This window comes from Harpia harpyja, chromosome 4, assembly GCF_026419915.1.
Source record: "Harpia harpyja isolate bHarHar1 chromosome 4, bHarHar1 primary haplotype, whole genome shotgun sequence".
Taxonomy (NCBI): domain Eukaryota; kingdom Metazoa; phylum Chordata; class Aves; order Accipitriformes; family Accipitridae; genus Harpia; species Harpia harpyja.
In genome coordinates this window covers 51278928-51301545 of record NC_068943.1, presented here as the reverse complement: position 1 = coordinate 51301545, position 22618 = coordinate 51278928, and the positions used below count along the sequence as shown (strand labels likewise).

The 22618-nt window shown below is 38.3% G+C and overlaps 1 long non-coding RNA gene across 1 annotated transcript in view; it reads right to left on the bottom strand.

The window, feature by feature from the left end:
• Positions 1–304: 304 nt before the first annotated feature.
• The window catches only part of LOC128140376 (uncharacterized), a 369327-nt gene continuing 347013 nt past the window's right edge, over positions 305–22618 (bottom strand). Inside the window, exon 3 of the long non-coding RNA XR_008234708.1 lies at positions 305–428. This is a non-coding gene — a long non-coding RNA (uncharacterized LOC128140376). The remainder of the gene's footprint in view (positions 429–22618) is intronic.

Below are 22618 nucleotides of genomic sequence, written 5' to 3'. Positions count from 1 at the left end.
GGATTTGATATCGTTAAGCTGCAAAACCCAAAATCTATTATCAAAGATTTATCAGAACTTATAAAAAATGAACCCAAAATGCTTCATTCAGTGCAAGGAAGGACAAAAGGGTGGAATGGCAGACAGGGAAGGAAGTGTAGACCTTGAATGGCCATAGCAAGTCATAAAGCAGGTATTCTTCTCTGATCTCAAAACATTTAGGAAGGAGTTTTGTGAAAATTCCAGTTAAGACAGACAGGGGTTTTTTTGTTGTTGTGGGGTTTTTTTTGGAAAGGAATATAACAGAGTGGATACTTACGCTTTGCAGGAACACTATCTGCTTCTCCACACGGGGATGCTTTTTGCGCCATGTACAACTCCAGGACAGTATTTGGTGCTGAGACAGGATGGTGCCACCATCTGTTCCTTCTTCTGTTCTCATCAACAGTCTGGTGGGAGAGGGGCAAAGAGAGAAAAAAATGGGGATATGTCATATTTTTAATATGTCATATCTTCATTTAATATTCTTTATAACTTTTAATGTCTAGCTCAGGTAATGAGACAGTCTAATTCTTTTAATCAAACACACTCAGATTACCCTTTTGGGAACTGAACAGAGTCATGACAGCTTTGCTCTCAGATTGCCAACCACACAGCAAGTTTATTCTTGCTTAATTTGTTTATTTTTTTTTATTTTAGCCCTTACAAGTCACTTTTTCTACAAGACTTCCTTTCCTTTTAAATGAAAGGCTTCTTCTAAGCATTTGACAAATGGAAGAATCTACCCTATACTACCAGCTATGTCAAGAATGCACCTGCCCTCTGTTAAGATACTTTAGCTAACTTGAATAAGGTTAAATGTTAATATTTTCATTAGTTTACTGGTTAGTAAGTTTTGGGCGTTGGGTTATTTTATTATTTTTTTTAAAAAAAACAGGTCTTATCACAAATTTGACTTTTTTTTAATAAAAAGGGGCTGATTTGTGATAAGATCTTTTTTTTCTTTTAACAAAACGTATGTTATCATTCAAATCCTGTCAAACAAGTTCAAGGTGTCTACAGCAGTTCACCTAACAGGCTCCATGAGTGCCACAGTAGAACCATCATATATCCCAGTTTGAAGTGACCGTCTCCTCTGCTTTTCCTTCGCCAGAGCCCATGCTGCTCGTTCTCATCCCCACTGACCACGTGAGGAATAACCGCTGTGTCAGACAGCAAGAGAGCAAATCAAAGAGGCCACTTCCTTTCCCAACAGCTTTAGCCATAGAAAATGAAATTCTCAATTAATCCAATAGGTCTGATATTATCCTCATTCCTAAAAGTATGCTACCGCATGAAAAGTCACTGTGCATCTGCAATTCAAGTAGCTGATGTAACACCTGCAGTCCTACCTCCAGCAACACAAAGTCTGCTGCTCTGCAGCACCAGTTCTACCAAATTCTCCTGTCCTGCCCCAGCGAACGGGGTTTCCTCTCTCATGTACTTCTGTGGGAAATATGCTCTGCTGCTCTTCCTCCTTCAGACACGCTCCTGATGTGCAAGCTCAACCAGAACATGAAACACTCCATGACTTTTTTATTCTTTTTTTTTTTTACGTACTGTAACTGACATTAAAACCATTTTCCAGTAGAATACGTATAGCTGCTTTCTGCAGGTTTCCAAAAAAGGGTTGAGAGTGTACCGTAGCTGTTTAGTCCATTTTCACCGCCTGCTCCTCGTTCACACAGCTTACTTCAGGCACGAAAGGAGGAGCCGCTTGTGCTCTCAGACATAGCATCCACATGCTCATGAGTGCAAACACAAACCCAGAGCACTCCACAACCTTCATCAGGGCTGCATGGTGCCCTCAAGAAAAAAGCTGCATCCTAGAGGTGTGCTCACGTGTGTGCGTACACATGTGTGTGTGTGTACACATATCTGTGAGAGAGACAGCCATGGGAGGGGGGATGTGCAGCACAACAAGCCTGTAACACTGGGTTTTTAAGGTGAGGCATAATCATTTAACATACAGATGGCATATCAGTTTACATCTCACACTGAGAGTTCATGCTCGGTTATACCAGAAAAGGGAGAAACAAATTATAACAGAGTCAGAAAGCCCATGAAAAGTGAGGCTACAGGGGACCCCAGATGTACTTGAACCAACCACAATCACACCATCAGCATGAGGTGTAAAAAGTGCCAAAACAAGATGAAAACACTGACACTCCATATGTTAAAAAGCTTGGGTTTTGCTGTAGCCCAAAACCCTTCCCTCCCCACGTACCTGTACATAATAATAATAATCATAATAAAAAATAAGCCCCCAAGATCAAATAGTCGGTGGTATCTTAAAAGAAAAAAAGAAGACAGGCTTAAGAAACCAAATCCTTGTAATAAATAATATATTATGAGTTAAGGAGATGAACCGACAAAGTGGTGCACCTCTAATCTCTTCCCTGCAACAGCGAGAAGAGCTGAATCACTTGCACATTTTTCTTTAAGCATGTTCAGGGATTGCTCCTACACTCCACTTTCTCTAAGAATATCATGCTCTACTAATTTACCAGATTGACTAAGCTACATACCAGCAGCATAGTCAGTTTTAACCTGTAATTTTATCTCGTAAAAAGAAAATCTATGAACATTCTCTTACTAGAAAATAATTGACTATTTGGGGGCAGGTTTAAATCAGGGATGAGAGAATCAAGCCATTTAACTGATGCAAACTCAGCTCTCTTTTGGGGGTTCAGAGGTAAAGCCCTTCCTCACAAATCTCTGATGTTCAATGCTAAGTTGTCAAGCCCAGCAGCTGTGGCAGCCTCCTGATGGCTTTGACATCAATTTACTGTAAATTTTGCATGTGGCCCATACTTGGAGACCCACTGCAGCCCTGCATTGCATCAAGGGCCATCTCACTCAGGATTCACAGTTATTCATTTATTTCAAACTTGAAATGATATCTATCCACCCGAACAATGATTTTAAATAACAATCTACACAAGAAAAAAACCCAAACAAAACAGCAGCATGGCAAAGATGCCAGGCATATAAAGAAAATTAACTAGCCCGAATTTCTAAGCAATAAAATCAATGTCACCTTTTTAAACCTTCAGACCCCTTGTCTAATGTCACTCAACAGATTCCTACCAGTGTTGTGCAGCTATTTTGGGCAAGGTAGGGGTAAAGTCCATGAGCAAGGACCTCCCACTTTACACCAGTCCCACGCTTCTCTACCAAGGGCACATCCCTTCAGTTCTTTCTCTCTTAGCTTTTCCATCTGGGGAAAAAAGGTCTTTACAATGTTCAGGACCTAAAAGCATCGTGCTGAAGTGCACCAGCTTTTAGGAAAAAATATACACCTTCCAAGCAATAATTACTGAAGGAGGGAATGCTTTTGGTGTAATACACCACACACAAATTTTATAATGAAAACTCAGGCAGCAATATAGAACAAAAGACTGCATGACATGATGTTTATTTTTAGAATGAATGACAGTTTGGCATTCTGGTATGATAGGTGTAAACAGAATAAAACCTCTATTTTGCTTTTAACAGCCCAGAAGCTGGACAGATTTTTTTGTTGTTGTTGTTGTTATGTAATTATTTCTAGTATGGTGTTAGCACACTTTTATGCCTGCATAAGCCTGGTATAGATGTGATTGCACTAAAGGTCCCTGTATCTTGACAGGTCAAGCAGTAAATGATGAGAACCTAACTTGTTAATACTTGAACTAAGTTAGAAACTACTTCCGTGATGACATCACACCTAACCATATTTTCTAATTTGTTTTCTTAGTCCAAGAAAGCATTTCAACTTAAAAGTAAAAAAAAGAAAAAGGGGGGGGGGGGGTGGAAGAAAGAAGGAAAAAGAAGAAAGAAAACTAAAAGGAAACAACAGAGAGTGTTTTGTTAGCAACAAAGTAGCAGATTTCAAATTCCAAATTAATTATTTTTGACATTAGTTATTTTAGTATTGCAGAGATTTTTGAATGATGCAATGGTCATCAGAAACAACTGTGCCCACAATTATGTCTAAATGGAGTTGTTAACTGGTCATCAGCTCAGAAGACCACACTGACACTAAGACTCATAATCCAAGTCAAACACACACAAGTAGGAGAACTAAGAAAGTGTAAGAATAGTATTAAAGGATTAAGAAAATTCTAGAAAAAAAGCAAAGTCAGTGACAAATACAAGTAATTGGTTTTGAAAGTTTGAGTTTTCTTCAATAGAGACAATTCCAAAGAAAATTTAGAAATGAGAAGATATTTTGCAAAACATTTGCTTTTAGCACAGTGGTTTTGAATTGAAAATCAACTCACCTACCAAATCATTTTTGTTTAGAATAGAGTTTTTTATGTCCCACAGAATTCACCAGCAGTCACCAATGCACCCAAAACCATGTTCTGTCATGCTGATGGAATTGTCTCATAAGGCACAAGGAGAAAAGAAATAATGGGGCCTGAAATGGCAGCCTCATGTTCTGCCCTCTGCAGCCAGGATGCACTGGCTTTTTTCTAGAATTCACACTTTTTCTCTTATACCACATCCCACACTGCTGTTTACACCTTCGCATTGCTGCTCCATCTTCTTTTCCTACTAAAGTCTTTGCATCCTCCTTCCACCTCGCTCTCTTTATAGCAACCCTTTTCTTCCCCATCTTTCAGCTGTTTTATTTTCTCACCATAATGAAAGTGGATGCCAAAACTGTGAGCTGGTTTGGCCTTCCCAGTGCAGAGCAGTGGGAAAAGTCATCGCTACAAACCTGCACAAGTGACAGCTATTGCTGCTGGCAAAGGCAGGAACTGCAGTTAGATTTTAAGAAGATTTTAAAAAGAAAAAAAAAAAAAAAAACAGGAGAGGAAAAGGGGGAAGACACCATTTTTTCAGCCCAGCTATTTTAAGAGATAATTGCTGTAATTTTGTCTCTCCTTAATCTTCTCACTAGGCAAGCTTACTGAGGAAGGCAGATTTCTAATTCTTAAAAGTGCAATAATTCACACTTTTCTAGAAGTAGTTTTATTAGTTTGAAATTTACACTTGACCATTTTGAAATTCTAGGACAAGACTTAAAAACTGAAAAAAATCTCAAAGAGAAACAGAAAGACAGACAGACAAGAAAGAAGATAAAACCATATAGTGGTGGGAAAAAGAAAAAAAAAAAGACGACAAAGATTTTCACTTTGTCTGGCACAGTGTTTTCATGTTTTTTAAATTGTTCTGTATTTTCACAGCTTCAGCTGATATTTCTGAAATATGGAATTTGCATATTCTAGGTGGGGAACGCTGCCAAAGCTGTTAATCCCAGGCAGATGTAAAGTTGCACCACTATATTGTGATGTGGCTCCTTAAAAACAACTTAAAAGGATGAAAAAAACCCAACAAAACAACCACCACCACAAATATTCACTAACCCATATGGTCAATAATTGCTGTTTAATAGTCCTCCTATTATAAACCTAAAAAGCAGCAGCCAGAATTACCAGTAGAGTATTAATAAACAGGAATGAGTTAATAGTGCATAAAGACCTTCTAGTGGAACAGTGGGGGAGTTGAATATTCTTTTCTTAAGTCAGCTGTAAGTAATTACTACATGGTGTGCTTCTGACTATTACCATAACAGAGCAATTGGACGTGAAGAATGGATAATAGTATGGACATGGAGGTATTTTTAGAATATCAGCAGTGAGGCAGGTAAATGCCCTACTCAGACACAAACCTTTAAATAAGTTTAAATAACTTTTCCTAATGACACCTAGCCTGAGCAGAATTTTGAAAAGATCAATCTAATAAATTATTTAAAGTAACTTTATAAAGACATGTCTGTGATATGTAAATAAGGGAAACAGCAAAAAAAAATCCCACGCAGACATTAAGCAAGCAGCCAGCATTACGGTAACTACATAATCACAGGTTTCTCTCCGTTTCTTTTAGAGTAGTGCCTTCATCTGTTTGAATGCGGACTGTGCTTCACTCGCTTCCATTGGTTGCTCAGGTGAAAACTAAAATATTCAAATAAGAACAGCAACTGTGATTGCAGGACTTGTGGGTTTTCTACAATTGAGTTAGTCATCCTCAGTGATTTAATGATGCATATCATTTATTTAAAATATTGTTATAGGAGCATTCACTGAGATGCAAGCTTCGTGTTCAAAGGACTGTCCATTATGTTATGCAGCAGGGCTTTTCATGTACAACTACAGGCTGAGATATTGTCTACCGACACAACATATGCTCTCATATAAAAACAGCTTGAGACTTTTGATTCAGAGAGTAGTAATTTTGTAAATGCACAGAAATATAATTTAAGGAATATTTCAAATTTTTCAGGCTATAGGTCTTTCTCCTGCTCTGTTGCTACACAGGGCAGATGTTGATTTTTCAATTTGCAGGTTTGTTAAGCATCATGGAATGTTTTGGTTCTCAATCAAGAATATTCTTCCCAAGTGGTTGCAAAGTCCTATGCCTGAAAATAAATGCATGTCTTTTTTGTTTCTTGGCAGCCCGTGTTCTGCATTCAATAGAAGCATAAAATAGATAATGTGATGCCATTTATCAGACCTATATATATATATGTATATTTTAAGCCATAGGATCTCAGAATGCAATGTATTTGCCAGTTATGTTCTACAAACACAGTTGATATGACAAGCAGCAATTCCATTTACAGTGTGTCATACCAACAGTTCTATTCAGAAAATTAGTATATACCATGCACTATGATGTCCTCGGTATTAAGTCCATTCACTGATGTGCCACTATATTGGTCAGCTACTAATGACCTTATAAAAGCAACAGTCCTCCCTGCACAGATAATTTTAATGATGAACAGTATAGCAGGTGAGAAGTATGTGCATATACATTCCCTCTGCCTCAAATTCTTTGTTTCTCATTTGCATGCATACCGACAGACAGGATAAAATAATTTTGGCTCCCCTAAAGACAACAGAGGTGGTGATGCTGAGTTCCCCCACAGTATTTGCTATCTTCAACAGCAGTTTATGACTAATCTGCTGCAACATCATTGATATTAATCCTATATTTTCATGTAACAATCAGATACAGCTATAGAAATCACATTGTGCCAGATCCAGCTCTGCATAAAGTTGCTGACTTCAGGGCATTTTATCAAGATGGGTTTGGCCCTTTGCAGTCTTCTGCACCATTAAATCTGAAGATTATGTGTTGTTCTTAGTCAGTCCACTGTTACCATAAAGGAGACCCGATGTTGGTATAATGTGGGTCAAACAAACAGCTAATTGTTCTTGGGCACAGCTTGAGCAAAAACAGAATGGAGAGGCTGAAGACGTTAACAGTACTTGGCGCGACTATAATAGATAGCTTCTATCGGAGGATTTAAAATCACTTTGCAAGCTTTGCAAGCACATTGCTAAGTGGTTTTGGTACTCCGATTTGAAAGTGAGACCATCATCTTAAGACCATGCTCATACATTTAGATACTGGAGCAGTGAGAGTTTAAACAATCAAGAAAGCAATACGTTATAAAAGGCAAGCTTTAGAGAGTTGCACTAAATGAGCCAACTTGGAATCAAAGCAAAAGTTTGTGAGGGCATTTTTAAACAAACAAGCTAAATAAAAAGAAAAGTAGGCAACACTGAAAGAATAAAAAGTGCATATGGACAAAGGTGGGGTTTTTGTTGGTTTTTGGTGTTTTTTCCCCCGCAAATTAAAGTAACACATTTTCTGCTTTAAATCATTTTTCTGCACTACTGTGCATCCAGCAAATGCTTTTGCGAAAGGATGGCACAGAGAAACCTATGTGCATGGTTAGAGCTCTCCAATCAAGACCAGGACTTAGCACATGTGCTGGATTGCAGGAGCAGACTTTCTAAATGTAAGCACTTTCAAGCAAAGGACTGACTTCTCACCTGCCTAGAAAGGGTATAGGATATTTCTGGTACTGTAGACACACACACACTTTCACTTACGCACACATTTATTAGAATATTAGAAAATAATATCCCAGGCTATATCTTGTATGGAAAAATTCTATGGAAAGTAGAGACTTATAGTCTTAAACAGGCAAGGCAGAGAAATGGTGAGAAGGGAAACACAAAGAAAAGTGAAGTGGTGACACAGAAGTCACAAAATTGCAGCCAGAATCAAGGTCACCCAAACTGACTCAGAAACTGATTATGGGCAGAATAAATCTGCAGCTCTGGAGCTGACACAGGCGGGGGGGGGGGGGGGAGCAGTGGGAGGCCGTGGCAAAAGTATGAAAAATAAGGTGACTTAACACTGCTGAAAAAGTTTCAACACACAGGAAAACACCACAAAAACTGATCAAAAAAACTGTCAGCCAGAGGTGAAGGCACGGAATGCACAAGAGCATGGTAGTTGCAAAGACAACCGTTTTTCTCTTTTAGTAGACAGTGTTACAAAAATATTATTGCCCAAGTTCCCTGCATCTTTCCATTCCTCAGCCATGTTCTTCAGAGGTCTTTCTATAAGGACCAAGAGGGATGTAGTCAGCAAAAAGAAGACAACAGAGGCATCACTACTTGTCTAGGACATCTGATGTATTTATGGAGAATAAAATTAAATTGTCTAAACTATTAGCCCTAGGAAAATTGTTTTGTAGTTCTCATTCAAGCTGTTACTCAGGGTGCATTCTGTCCTTTGGAACAACCTGAAGGTAGTCTTGCAGTGTGAATTCTTTGAAAACAAGATAATGGATGATTTTTAAATGATTCTTCAGGAAGACTGGATATATTTTTAAGTTTTCTAGTGTGGCACACTGGCTTTACATCTTCCAGATTAAAATAAAGTGGAATCACTGAATCAATAGTTGTGTGTAGAAGTATTTGGGTTAACAAAAGAGTCCCATTATATATTTCTACAACACTAAACTTCCAGAAGAATCCCCAAGTCATCTGAGACCAAAACACAACTTTGATCAAGGTATCAGTTTCTCCTGTCCCTGCAGTGTCCCCTGGATATCTCTTGAGAAAGTACTGAGCATATTCAAACCTCCTTCAGTGATGGGCTCAGAGCTAAGGTGTTTAAGGTCCATGATGTTGCGTCATTTCCTTGAAATGGCCTATTTTTGCTTTCTTGCTCTTGAATGAGATAGTAAAATGAAACACTTTTTCTAAAAAATCAGAACTCAATCATTCATGCATGGCTGCAATTGTTATTCTTATTTCACTGGCATCTCAAGATCTCAGGCAAAAGTCAGACGCTGGTCTCAGAGCATGTATTAAGATACATCACCTTCCCCAAAGAGCTTTCAGTTAGACCAGAGACACACGCATGGGAGGAACTACATGGTATCCTTACCCAATATTGTACAGAGAGAGCAATTTGTCCAAACCCTGAGCCTTTATAAAGTACATGACATAAACTTTCAAAGGATGATGAAGGAAGAACTTCAAAGATTACAACAATTTTTAATTTTATTCACCCATCTACGTTTATGTCTGATAAACTAAGGGCTACAAAGAATCACCTTATGTCCCCACTTTTGCAGAGTCGCTTAGTTTAGTCGCATATTGGAGGATATTTTTTGGTAGGGAATAGCATAATTGTTTTGCAAGCTGAACTGAGAAGCAGATATTCTAGGTGCAAAAAGTAACACAGCAACCTGCTGATCACTGGGCAGAGGTCTTTAGCTGAGATGGTCCCTCCAAGTTCATCAAACACTTCTGCCCAGGAATCTGCATCAAAGTTGCTTTGACCACATTAATCTCAAGTCAGATGCTTTTCATGTATGCCTCAGCTTCACCAAGACACAATATCAGAGAAGGTGGTGATCCGAGAGGATAGGCAGTATTGACATAGTAATGAAATTACAGCCCATAACATTTTGTGGTCTGTGCCCATGGTTTCAGCTAACTGTTGAATAAGATCAGTAACAAGCCTGGGATGCCTGTATTAGAAGAGCAGTTTGGAAGAAAGGAAAGAATGAGAAATTTTTGCAGTACTTCCGAGCAATCTCCAAGGACAAATGAAGTTGTGGTCTTCGCAGGTGCCTAGGTTTGGCTAACAAGGCTCCTCTCTCCCACAGCCCATGTCACATGGGGTCTTGATCAATTTGTTCGCTATCTGGAAAAGTTGCGTAAGCCAGGGAATACTTGAAGAACAGAAAATTTACTCAAGACTCAGTAGGATCAGGACAATGGGATACAACCTGTATCCAGCTCTCTGCCTCACTCCTTTCAGCCCTGCTGCAGGGATGACTCAATTACCTGAGTTTCAGGGGTCAAACTGCTGTATATTAAGAGAAAGCAGCATTGTTTTGGGGTACCCACAAAGCTGAGCACCCCAGTGGGTGGATAGCTAAAAAGCTGGATGAACAGCAAGGGTTACCATACACTGCAACAGTTCCCATTTGTCAGTCAGGGACCCCCAAACCACCATAACTTTGGCAAAGAGGCATCACTCTCCCATTTCAAATAAGATTCACACATTTTTACTAATGCTCTTTGTTGGCCAGGAATTCACCATGTATAATTGCCATTCATCTCATATACTGCACAGTTGTGTGTATGCTGTGACTCAAGTCCAACTTCCGATTTCACGCAGTATCACTCATTAACTGAGCAAAGCTGACACCAACCTCATTTATTGGAATGTAACAGTTAGGCCTCATTTTACTCACTTGCACTGACGTGATGACCTGGAAATATTCCCACCTCTCCCTACAACTGTTTTTCTGGTTTTTCTTCAACTGCTTGAAACATGCACTGCTTTTTTGCCTTCTGCCTTGCTATCATTTTTATTCTCCAAACACACTTCTATTCTTCTCCCACTTAATTCATCCTTCATAATTAAATATTCCCTTAAGATCCTTTCCTATTAGCCAGGTTTCTTAGTTATCCTTAATGGGCCATCGACTTACAGGTACCATCATTTGCCAACCTGATCACATTTCTCCATGTACTGAAGTTTAAGGCGTAGTTTTAATTTTCTGTTAACTCTTCAAGAGGTATCATTTTTCTTAGGCTGTCCCCAGCCTGCAAAGGTTCTCAGTGTCTTTACGACAGTCCATGGCAGCAAGGTTTTAAAATGACATCTCCCATTACTTCTAACTTTGTGGCAAGGTGTCTGACAACACCACAGCCCTGAGGAGATCACCAGAAGACTAGAAGATGACAGACTCTTCCCAAGCCTTGCCAGAGATACACAGTTTGGGATAAACCTCTTTACTGCTTGCTCAGTTGGGCCTGTAACAGCTGCAGGGAGAGTATCTAAAGCTGGGAAAAACAGCCAGGCCTTCCAAAAGTAGAGAAAATGAACACATTGACAGTCTCAAAATCCTTGTGTTTTTATGTTATTGCTGGCTTTTATTAAAAATATTGTTAAAATCCAACCTGTTTCTATGGAGAGGTTCAATTTCAACAAAACAGAATTTCTGGATGGAAAACATTTAATCATAAAAAAGACTCAACCAGTTCTACTGATAAATTTCCATGTTCTTTTCCTGACTAGAGCCAAGGACAGCTATATGAATCTTTCCTGAGGAAAAGGAGTTCCTTAGCTGGAGAAAGGCAAGGTCTTTATTCTTCCTTGGAACTATGAGCAAAGCAGCAGCTCATTAATAGTAAAAGCAGCATCAAGAGAAATGTATGCTAAGTTTCAGCACAGAATTAATTTCTGTGAGTAAATATGTATAAATTCCTTACAGTAATAGAACGTGATGCAAAATTCAACAGATTTCTCACCATAATGGTGTAAGTAATCAAGGAATATATTAAAGAAGAGTAACAAGAGAGACACACTGAAAAATACCTTTCAAAATTTCCTTTACTGACTACACGATGTTGCTACAGCAGTAGTCCATATATTAATTTCATCCTAAATTTTTAGACTAGTAGATAAAAGGAAGCAAAACCCTCACTATCCAACTTTAGTAGATCTATATCAATTTACAAATTCTGAATATTGTCCTGATCAGTTTAATGACAAGAAAGCGAGAGGTACCAAGTATTTTAGTGAATGCCTCACAGAAAATATTTTAGTAATTTTCAATGTAAAGCCTTTCAAGCTTCTTGAAATAAGGGCTACACAGCCAGGGGAGGAAAAAAAAACCCCAAAACCCCAACAAACCCAAAAATGCTCCCATGCCCTATCCTCACATGGACTGCTAAAGAAGTTCAAAATTCATGAGAACTGAGCGTGCAAAAACAACCCTGAAGGCCAGAATTGACCATACTCTGAATGAGGAGATTTCTTGGAAGAAAATTTAAGATTTAATCCACTTAAAGTAGAACAGTCAATTGATAGCCTGTTTGTCACCGAGTTCACTTATTCAACAGCAACAAAAATAATGCAGCAATTACACTCATATATGAAATACTATATATAAAGGATTAGCTCAAGCTTCTTGAGCAGAACTATACTCTCTAAAAGCCACATAGCCTGCCTAAAAATACTAAAGAGAAAGCCTTGCTGACATGCACTATTTATTGACATTTATATAGTGCCAGTACATAAGCAAATATTTTAACCTTTTTCTGCATCTCAGTCTCAGCTTCTAATAATGATATTAAGCAGTTCCTAAATTAAATGCTACTACACTATTTCCCAAAATAGGGAAAACCAAAACAGAGCAAAACAAAATACAATAGCATTTTTTAAAAGATGTAATGATCAGCAAAAACGATGCATAAAGCCATTATTTTTTGCTGGGCTTTGTTGTGACAGTTACCATGGCTAACCCATTAACATATCTGCTGTATAAGTATGGTCATTCTACGGCCTTAATTAACTTTCAAGTGGAGAGTGCTGTGGCTTACCACTTATTAAATATCCACTACAATAAGTTACAGTTTTACCCTTCCAACCTCACTTAGCCAAGACACCTAGAAGAACCAGCTTTCTATCTGTCTATAATTTTGTAATTGCTTTTTACTGAAATTATGTTGAAACTGGACCCCCTATGTAAATGTATTTTGCCTGGTTCATCTAAAATTGGCCACCCCTAATCAGATCCGGTTGATATTTGATTGAATAAGTGGAAAATTAAGTTTCTCTCTGATAATGCTTTGCTTTTTCCTCCCTTTCATTATTTATAATGTAGGCATTTTTTTGTTGAAATTTGAAAGCATGCCCCCTAGAGAACAGCAGACGACAGACACATCGGAAAGACTGCTTTGGAAGCTAATCTACTTCTAGTACAACACACAAACGGTGTAGTTACGCTAAGCAAAGCTACTTTCAGCAAGCACTTTATTCATGAAGAAAGCAATGCGATTTGAGATTTAATCGAGTGAGAATTAGGTTTTGTGATTAGCTAGGCTGAGTTGTTAAGGTATAGTCATAATACCATCATTATTTCCACACACCCATGTGGCATGAACATCATCAAGTAGTATAATGCTCTGTATGTTTAAACTTGTATACTGCCAGCTAAAAGCAACTGAATCCACCTCCATCAGGCGGTTCCACTGAGTATAAAATAGGACTTGAGTTAAAAAAAATAATAATTTTACAAAGGGAACATGTAAAAAGGCCAGAGAAGCGCACAACTGAAAAATATATAAAAATGCAAATTTCCCTAAATTTCATCTTTGGATGGACTGAAGCATAAGTGAGAACCTCAACAAAGCTATAGAAAAAGATGACAGGTCTGAGTTTCAGAAATTTAAGACACCAGTAGGATTAGACACTTTGGGTTGTCTTCGCATACATTTCTTATGGGAGTTAATTCCATTTGACATGCAAGACCAAAGCAAGATTACAGAGGCATAGCCCCATGGCGAGGTGTATGCTGTAGCTAAAAGCTGGGATTTGAATAATTGTGCAGGCTTACTCCAAGAATCAGGCGAGAACAGAATGAATGGATTATTACAAGGAACTTTGTACATTTTTAACTGCCGGACTTAATAAAATACCCTGTGTGTAAGACTGGTATTATGGTCCTCTGCACTCACTCTAGTTGAAGTTTCTGGTAGGATCTATCAAATATGAGAAAAAACAGAAGCTGTTAAAAAAGAATGTCTAATGAAGAATTGGGCAGGGCCATGCCCCACATGATTTTCTGAGGGAAGCAAATTTGGAGAGCTTTAGTTCAAAATATTCAGGCCCCGAAAAGTTAAAGGGAATTCATTTCCTGTATAAAAGAAGGTTGAAGGAACACAAGAGATTGGATCGGAAAAATGAGGGGACAAAAAAAAAAAAAAAGGTGAGTTTTTATTTCACTGTTTCAGCTTGTTAGCTAGGTCATTTATTAAGGAGAAAGATTACTAATCCACACATCATTTTTTTTTAAATTGACCTCTTCCCTTTGTGTCTGTGGAAGCACTTGTCTGTAAAAGGAGGTAATAGCTGACTGCTCCTTAGAGTCAGTGCTGCTTAATTAACTGTCCAGTGAGAATTATTGAAATACTTATATAATTCTTATTTAGCACTCATTAAAGTGAGGGATACAAATGCTGGACAAGGAAAGGTTCGGGAAGGCTTTGAAAAGAGGGAGTTAGTACTCTAATAGCAAAAAATTATGAAAGCCTGCCCATTAACGGTAACAGAGCAGACCTTTCATTTTAAAAGTCACTGACTCAGATCTGGACTTATTTGATATTTTTTAAAAAGCTCCTTCATCTAACCCCCTAGCAATAGACAATCTCCAATTCCTCCTGCCATCGCTAACCAGACTGAGCAGTAGGTGCATGAAGGAGGTAAATGAAACTTCTGCACTGCCCTATAATGGTGCCGTGGTCACAGAGCCCTGGGCACCCTCATCTGGGTTCGGCACAGCTTTCACCTCTCCAGCCTGCTCGCAGCCCCCATGCACACAGAAAGCTCGTCAGCTGCTAAAAGCACACCAAGATAACTAAAAGAGAACCAGTTGCAATGATTTGTACCAAAGCAGTATTAGCAAAGTACGTGTACTTTCTTAATGCAGGACTTTCCTTGTATAAAACATGTCTATGAATATCGATACACTACATATAAAGAAAATCTCAGGTGATGATCATTTTGCCCTAAAAATAATCTCTATTTCATTTCAATGGGTGCTTTGTAAGCCTGCCATAAAAGATGATGAATATCCTGAATAACTTGGCAGCTTCCAAAATAGAGGTGAAGAGCCTGCTGGGTACTGAACAACAGCAAGATTCAACACCACCTATAACTTACTCTGTGACATGGATTATGGCAGTAATAGACTACTGTACAGAAAATGAGCTAAATTCATCAGTACTTTTTGCAAGACAAAAAGAACATGCATGTGCATCTTCTGTGCACAATCAAATCTTTTCAGAAATAGCTGGCTAAAAAGAATTAATTGGCCCAATTTCAGTGTGTTTCTTGTAGCAGAACCAGGTTTACAGAGGCCATGCACCTCAACAGTTTGTCCTCAGAAAATTTACCAACAATAGAGAACAGTGTTACCATCGTCTTAGAGGCTTTGAAGGTTCATTCCTCCACAGAAGGCATGCTCCATTCCTCTCTTTCTAATCTGTATATTGTCAAAAGTTCTTGAATCTACAGGAATTCACTTAGAAATGAAGCTCAGATATCCTTTCTATTCATATAATGATTGATGAAACACGAGGGAAAATAAATTGAATTATGTTAAATCTCCTAGGGAAACATAATTAAGCTGTAAAGCATTCCCTTGAAATCCTTGTATCACTCTGGCTGTGTCTCCTACTACATGATCAATAATAATATTAATTAAAGACAATTATTTTGAAGGACTGGCGTGAACTTTCAGCTTTTACTACGTTTTATACTATTAAAAGCTAAGGATTTGTTTGGCTATCATAGCTGTGAAATCCTTCTATATTTCCAGCACAAGGTTACTAAAGTACTGTGGCTGGGATTTTTGCTTTCTTTTTTGGTACCTAATGCAGCTCTTAACTCTAAAATTTGTATGCCTGTATATAGTTCAGTATACATACATTACAGAAACCACACTGAAGATAATACAAACATTACAACCTTACCCTAAATACAGAAGCTGGCCAATTGCATGGATTACGCTGGTTTCAATTTCTCTTTAACTGGAATCCTAGGCATTAAATATTTGTACACGGCAGTTATATTAAATGACCAACAACAACATATGCGTCCATCACCAAATCAAAACATGGCATGTACTTCCAGTTCTCGAAGCAGAAGATGAAGCAGAAGTTCTGGGAGAAAAATCAGGGCAGACACGGCTCAAAAAAATTTGGGATCAGGAGATAGTAGGAAGAAATCTAATTTGATACTAAAAAAGATATAGTACCATCAATTTTCTAAAGGAATTTTGCCATAGATGGAATTTGTGGACAAAAAGGCCTGGAAAAAAATTTGCTTGGTGAAGAATAACTCTTATCAATGCAACAAAATTATGTAGAAGACATTGTATGGTTTTACTACCTACAGATAAATATAAATAATTAGTGTGTGTGCATATACATGTATTTTTAGTATATATATTTATGAATACATATAAAAGACTAGAAATATATTCTGGTTTTAACAACATACCCTTGCTTTTGAAGGCTTATGCTAAAAAAAAATAAATAAATTTTTTAAAGTCCCTTATATCTTGGCCAGAAAAATTAATTCAAATGAGATTGTGAAAATGACATAAAAAGCATGGCAGTTCTGGGTAAGTCTAAAATTAAATCCCAGGCACCATCCCTAAAGAGTGACCAAGACTTTCATCAAATGTCATAAGCTCTGTGCTGTGGATTTTTTTCAGAGAAAACTCACTGGGCAAACAACTTCCAGTTTCACAAATGCTTGCCATAAGCTCACATATATGGAAGGGAGATGGACTTCTCAAGTACAAAAGCATATGTTACAAAGAATACAAAAGGCTTCTGAAGAAAGTAGACATTGGATTTGGACCACTAAACACTACCATGAAAGCAACAAATAGAGCAACAATAATTAGAATACCTTGGTAGTCCTGAAACCACAACAATGCATTTGCAGTTTAGCAAAGTAGCAGGATCCAAGATGTAAATAAGTTGGGTGTTTGCTTGTTCTTTTAATAACAAAGGCATTGAGAAGGCAAATTTCAGACCCTGCGGAAGAAGGCACATAATTTCTCCCCAAAGGCAGAGGAAAGATTCTCAAATGAGCTTCATCCTAAAAAAGATCAGAGTAAAATATATGAAGCAAGATGACATAATGGGCTGTTGCTTAAATGCAGCCACCAATAGTACCCTATTCTGAAAACTAGGTTGTGGGTAATTGAATGTAAGATGAAGCAAAAATATAGAAAAGGCCAAGCTAAAGCTGAAGAATAAAAATGCAGTGTGTGTAACAGTATTGAGAAAAGTACAGCTCTGTAGAACTGATTAATAAGAAGAGCAGTGAACAGTACAGAGTGGATTTGCAGAGATTAGAACATTGCAGGCTTTGTCCAAAAGACTGTATGAAGTTCTTACTGGGTTTGAATTTAAATAGGGTAAAATTTATCTAACACTATTAATGTTTCCCTTTGACCTTTAAATATGTCTTCCCTCAATCCCCAAAAAAGGGACACTTTAAAGTAAAATGTGTTTACACTCCACGATTTCATACTGCCTGCACATGTGTGTGTGTGCACATGCACACCTGTGCACAGTCTATTATATTCCTTTCCACTATAGTAAGAAATCAAGTAAGCCATTACAAACAAACTGCTTTGACACTGGCAGTCAAATTCAAAAGAACATAAACTTTGATAAACCCTTCAAGTCATGTTCCTGCATTAACAAGTCCAAAAATTAGAAGTACAAGATTGCATAGTAGGGACTTGGCAGTTCTTGTTTCAAAGCTCTCAACAAACACTCCCCTGGAATATGCACTGTTACATGTGGCAGCACCACCTCAGAGAAGTTTAAATCAGTTCTAAGAAATTTTTATAAGGAGTTGAAAGATAAAAATGGACTGGGCAGTAAAGCTGAAGATAATATTCAAAAACAGAAAACTACAGGCAGCAACAGGACACTGAGGGGAGATGGCAGCATCAGGAAAACATAACATTCAGTGACAAGTTAACGATAGAGACGATCATTACAGACAGAATTAAATATTTAATGCATAGATTCTAAGGGAAAGACACTAGAATGCAGATTTAATTTTCTGGTTACAATGCTGCTTTCAAGATATCTTTGAGGCAGGACTTCTATACTTCAGCTATTGTGTTTCGGAGAATTTATACCTCTTCATCATATGAGACAGGGAGTTGTACTCAGTCTGGAAACACTCACAGTAGCCACACATAGGAAAAACAGGGGGGGGTATTTCCATCAAGGTAAAATATTTGCCACAGACTTAGAACCAGAAACAACCAGAGAGAAAGCCACAAGGAACAAGGACAGCGGTGTTCGTAAAGGCAAAGCGCATAATGACTAGCAAAGAGAAGACATTTTAATATTTAAAACTATCCATGCAGTTCCAGTGTATAAACATGTCAACAATATAAATGCTATTTTTCAGTCCCTAACCTCTTGCCATTTTGGAAGGGTTAGAAAGGATTTTTAAGATGCAGTCATAGCAAGCTAGATTTTTCTTATCTAACTTTCCTTACCTAAAAGATACAGATTAGAAACCCAACTCCCTATACAGTCTGTGGAGGGGGACAGGCATAAAACAAAGTGAATCATCCTGTAGAGGTGACTGCACAGAGCCAAGAGGATTAGGCTAGAATATGGTATATGCCCAACATTAAGGGAGGTGAATCCCACCTTACCCACTCATCCAGAAAGCTGGAGAGTTGACCTAGCTGAGTCTTATCTTCAGCCAGCCTTAGCTGGTGCTCCTCTAGAGATTTTGGATACCTCTACAAATTCCCCTCTGGAGTTTGAGTAGATTTCAGGATTTGGAAAAAATATATATAATCTGTTTAACAAGTAAAAAGATTAAAGAAGAAAGACTAATTTTAAATGTAGCTTTTCCTGCCTCCATGCATGCTCACCAATGGCTTTTCATATATACAAAGTTGACTGAAGGGAGGGGTGGGACTGAATAACAAATTGATGTGATACAATCACATCATTCACAATCACGTAATGGACTATATCCCAATTTTCAAAAGGCATAAAGTATCCTCATTAATACGATAAGTGCAGCAGTCAAATCAGTACTATGATTTTATCAGGGTTTTTGACTGTACATGAATTAGAATATAAAATGCATACAGAATTTTTAATGGGAAGGCTTTAACATTCTGTGAATGTATTTCTTACTGTCATTTACATCGCATTAAAGTGAAATTCCACATAAAAGCATAAAGAGAATACTCTATGTCCTAAATTATAGTTTTTCATAGTTGTCATGTCCACATACTAGGAATCTTATTCACAAGCTGTAATGTTATCTTAAATCTGAAAAGGGTAAGGTATTTCTCTGTTTGTTTGGTATGGCTGGCAAGTGGAGTTGTCACACAATAAGGTCAGATGGTCAGGATGAAGCGCACAGAGATCTTTTAGGGATGCAATTGTATTTACTGCCTGTTCTACAACAGGTTGCTAAATCCTGGACTTCTCGTTCTCATTCTCAGCAGGGTGCTAAAATTGTTACCATGTTCAGAAAGATGTTGTTATCATGTCCTTTTAGCTCCTTTCATTTTCCACCTTGCTTTCAGAACATTAGTTTAAAATAAAGTTTGCCAACAAGTATTTGTCTTTAATTCCAAAGGGATGCATTTAGTCTTTAAGAAATAAGTATACACTATTTCTGTATGCATCTACTTCACATTGAATTTTACCATAAAAACTAGCAGTATCAGTTTTTACAATCTAACCTATTTTCTCAGATCCAGTAGTTTCATGCTGCTTCAGATTTGATTAATCTCAAAGAAAAAGAGCCTGTAAACTCAGATTTGTTCTGTACTCATAAACCAGCTGGCACAGACTGAGTGATGTTTCTGACCAACATATTATAGTTGGTCTAAGTTCTTCTCAACTCTAAATGCTCCCCATTAAAACATTGTTCGTTTTTTTTCCCCAGCGCAACTGGAAATGTTGGACTGTAATATAAGTCCTGGAATGTAAGAGAACGTAACAGGCCAATGTACCATCAACAGAACAACACCCTGCCTTTTCCTGGCCACAGTTTTTCAAACAGATGCAGGTTAGTTCCTTCCAGAGGAACAGTAGGTATGAGCTTTTCAGTAGCATGCTAGGTACTTCCTTAGATGCTGAACACACAGGAACCCCGGAAGCTCTTAGCGGTACTCTGGTATCCAGACTTGGAGTTCTTTCCCTGATGAAAACAGGTATCTTGCAACTACAGCATCTACACATCCTTATTGTAATGTTATTTGTATTGTACCACAGCAAAAATGTACAGTTACTGCTGCCTTTCTCCATTTGGCTGCCTTGGAGTACAGGCAGCACCTCTGTTAGTGACTCCCCCCAAACTGGGCTCACTGACCTTTCTCAGTCTCCAGGCATTTGGTTTTCTATTTCATCTACATCATTTTAGGGTTTTGTTGGTTTTGTGGGGTTTTTTTAATAATATTCTGATGTTGACGAAGGCATCACCTTTGTGGGAATCAACTGTAGGATTCCAGGGCATACCAAATAACTGCTGGATTTTAAACAGTGAAAGATTACATGCTCTTCTTTTACATTCTTTTCTAATTTTTCAAATATTGGATCTTAATTTTCTGTTCCTGCCCCTCCCCCTCCCACCTCAATAACTTTCCATTGGATCTACCGGCAACTGCAAGGACTTTTTTCAGCATATGCAGCATCCAATCATTTGGCGGGAGGAAAGACATGCAGCATCTAAGCATCTGGGGGAGAAAAACCACTAAATTTTACTGGATTCATGGTAGAAGCAGCTACAGCTTTAGCTGCATCTCTTGCCTGTGAATTTACAGGTACTTTGAGGCCAGAGAGTAACAAATATCGGCATTGCTATATTCAGGTTCTAGTAACCATTTATCCATGCCGGGGCAGAAATGTTACTTTCTTGAAAGAACCATACAGAGTGTTGCATATGATCAGTACTGAATAGGTTTTAGTACTGAATAAATCACTAAAAGACTGAGGACTTTTATTTAGTCAATGCGAAATAAAGAATTTGTAGGAAGTGATACCTCCTGCAACTGTCTTTTTGCAAAGCAAACAATCTGGTACTCGGTTACAGAAAAGGAGATAGAGAAGTGAGAATGGTACTTCTGACTGAATCTGCCAGGAGCAGGTTATGAAGAAAGAAAACTCCCTCCCTCCTTTCGTCTTGATCCTCGATATACACAACCAGATGTATCCAGGTCACTGCAAGTGTGTATGTCAAATACGCATCATTTCAGTTGCTTTATTTACTGTGCCATGTTGTGCAGTTTTCATCAGGAAGAAGTCAAAGCCCTCGTAGCATGCATTTCCCAATATCGGGAATGAGGATTTTAAAGAACCTGCCATGGGCTAAACAGCTGCAAAGGACAGTAAATCTTGTCCATCACAGTTTTCTTGATCTGCCTGAATGGACAGGCAGAACACCTGTTTGAAGGTCTGCAAGAAAGGACCACTTTGAAACATTGGACTGGGAATTGTCCTTGCCAAAGGAGATACTTGTGCACTAACGCTCATGCAGAATGATCTGGTATACCTGGAACATAGCTAGCATCCAAATAGTTAGCACAGGGTACCTCAAACAGCAAGCTGGAGTGACTGGGGACAGAGGTGCACCGCTTACAGTGAGAGGGCAAAAAAGGGGCATGCACCTTTGTGCATTATACAGCAGCTTGCTGTGAGCCACAGCACTCACTCTGTGCCAGCTGCATGTGTCAAGTCCTGATCACACAGGTCTGCTCTGACTCCTACCCCTGAAGTGCATCTGATTGTTAAGAAAAGGACAAATCTACCCGTCCCACGTACAAACTCTCAGAGATCACTTCCCCAACTTTTACTGTGAAGGGACCATATGTAACAATCTGGAGCCCCTCACACATGACAGCCCAACCAGCATGGTGTTTTCATAAAGATCCTCATAACACCCTGTGTTACTCTGCTGCTCTGAGTCTTTCTCCTCCTTGCTAAAACCATGTCTAAGCTACCTTTCTTTTTCCTTGTGTTTTTCAGGCCTCTACATTCTATCCCTCCTGATTCCAGACACTACGGAATGAGAAAATACTTAGAGTAATTTGGGGCAGGTATTTTCAAAACAATTTCTATAGGTGTTTTCTGTCAATCCTATAGTTAAAGTTAAGGAGTTACTGGGCTGACGAACAACTAAAAATAATAGTCCTGATTAGGGCATGGTATTATTGAGCATTTCACAGATGATAGCTTACCCAGTCAGCTTTAATCTTGTTACATTCAGAAATCAAGAATATTCAGATTCTTGGATTGTGAAAAATCCAAGCAAAACCCAGTGTATTTCAGTAGATAGTACTGCTATCTAATTAATTAATTGAATGTTCATCCAATGGGTGCCACTTTTTTCCAAACCAGAAAGGAAGTGGTGCATTACTGTGGTGTTAAGCGGTGTGGTATCAGTTTGCAGTATCATCTTTTAGGTGAAGTATGAAACAGAGGGCTGATCTATAATTGTATTCATAGATCATAGGGTATGTTTTAATAATAATAAGTGTTAAGACTAGCGCGCTGTACTGGATTTAATGTTGACTAACTCAGTTTCAACTCTCAGATCTCCTTTGCAATTTCCCTTGAACATAGAAGTCATACTCACATCCTGCTCTAAGAATGTTGTAATGCCACAGTTTATGAAGAATACTGGCATGCTGAAAGTGCTGCATATC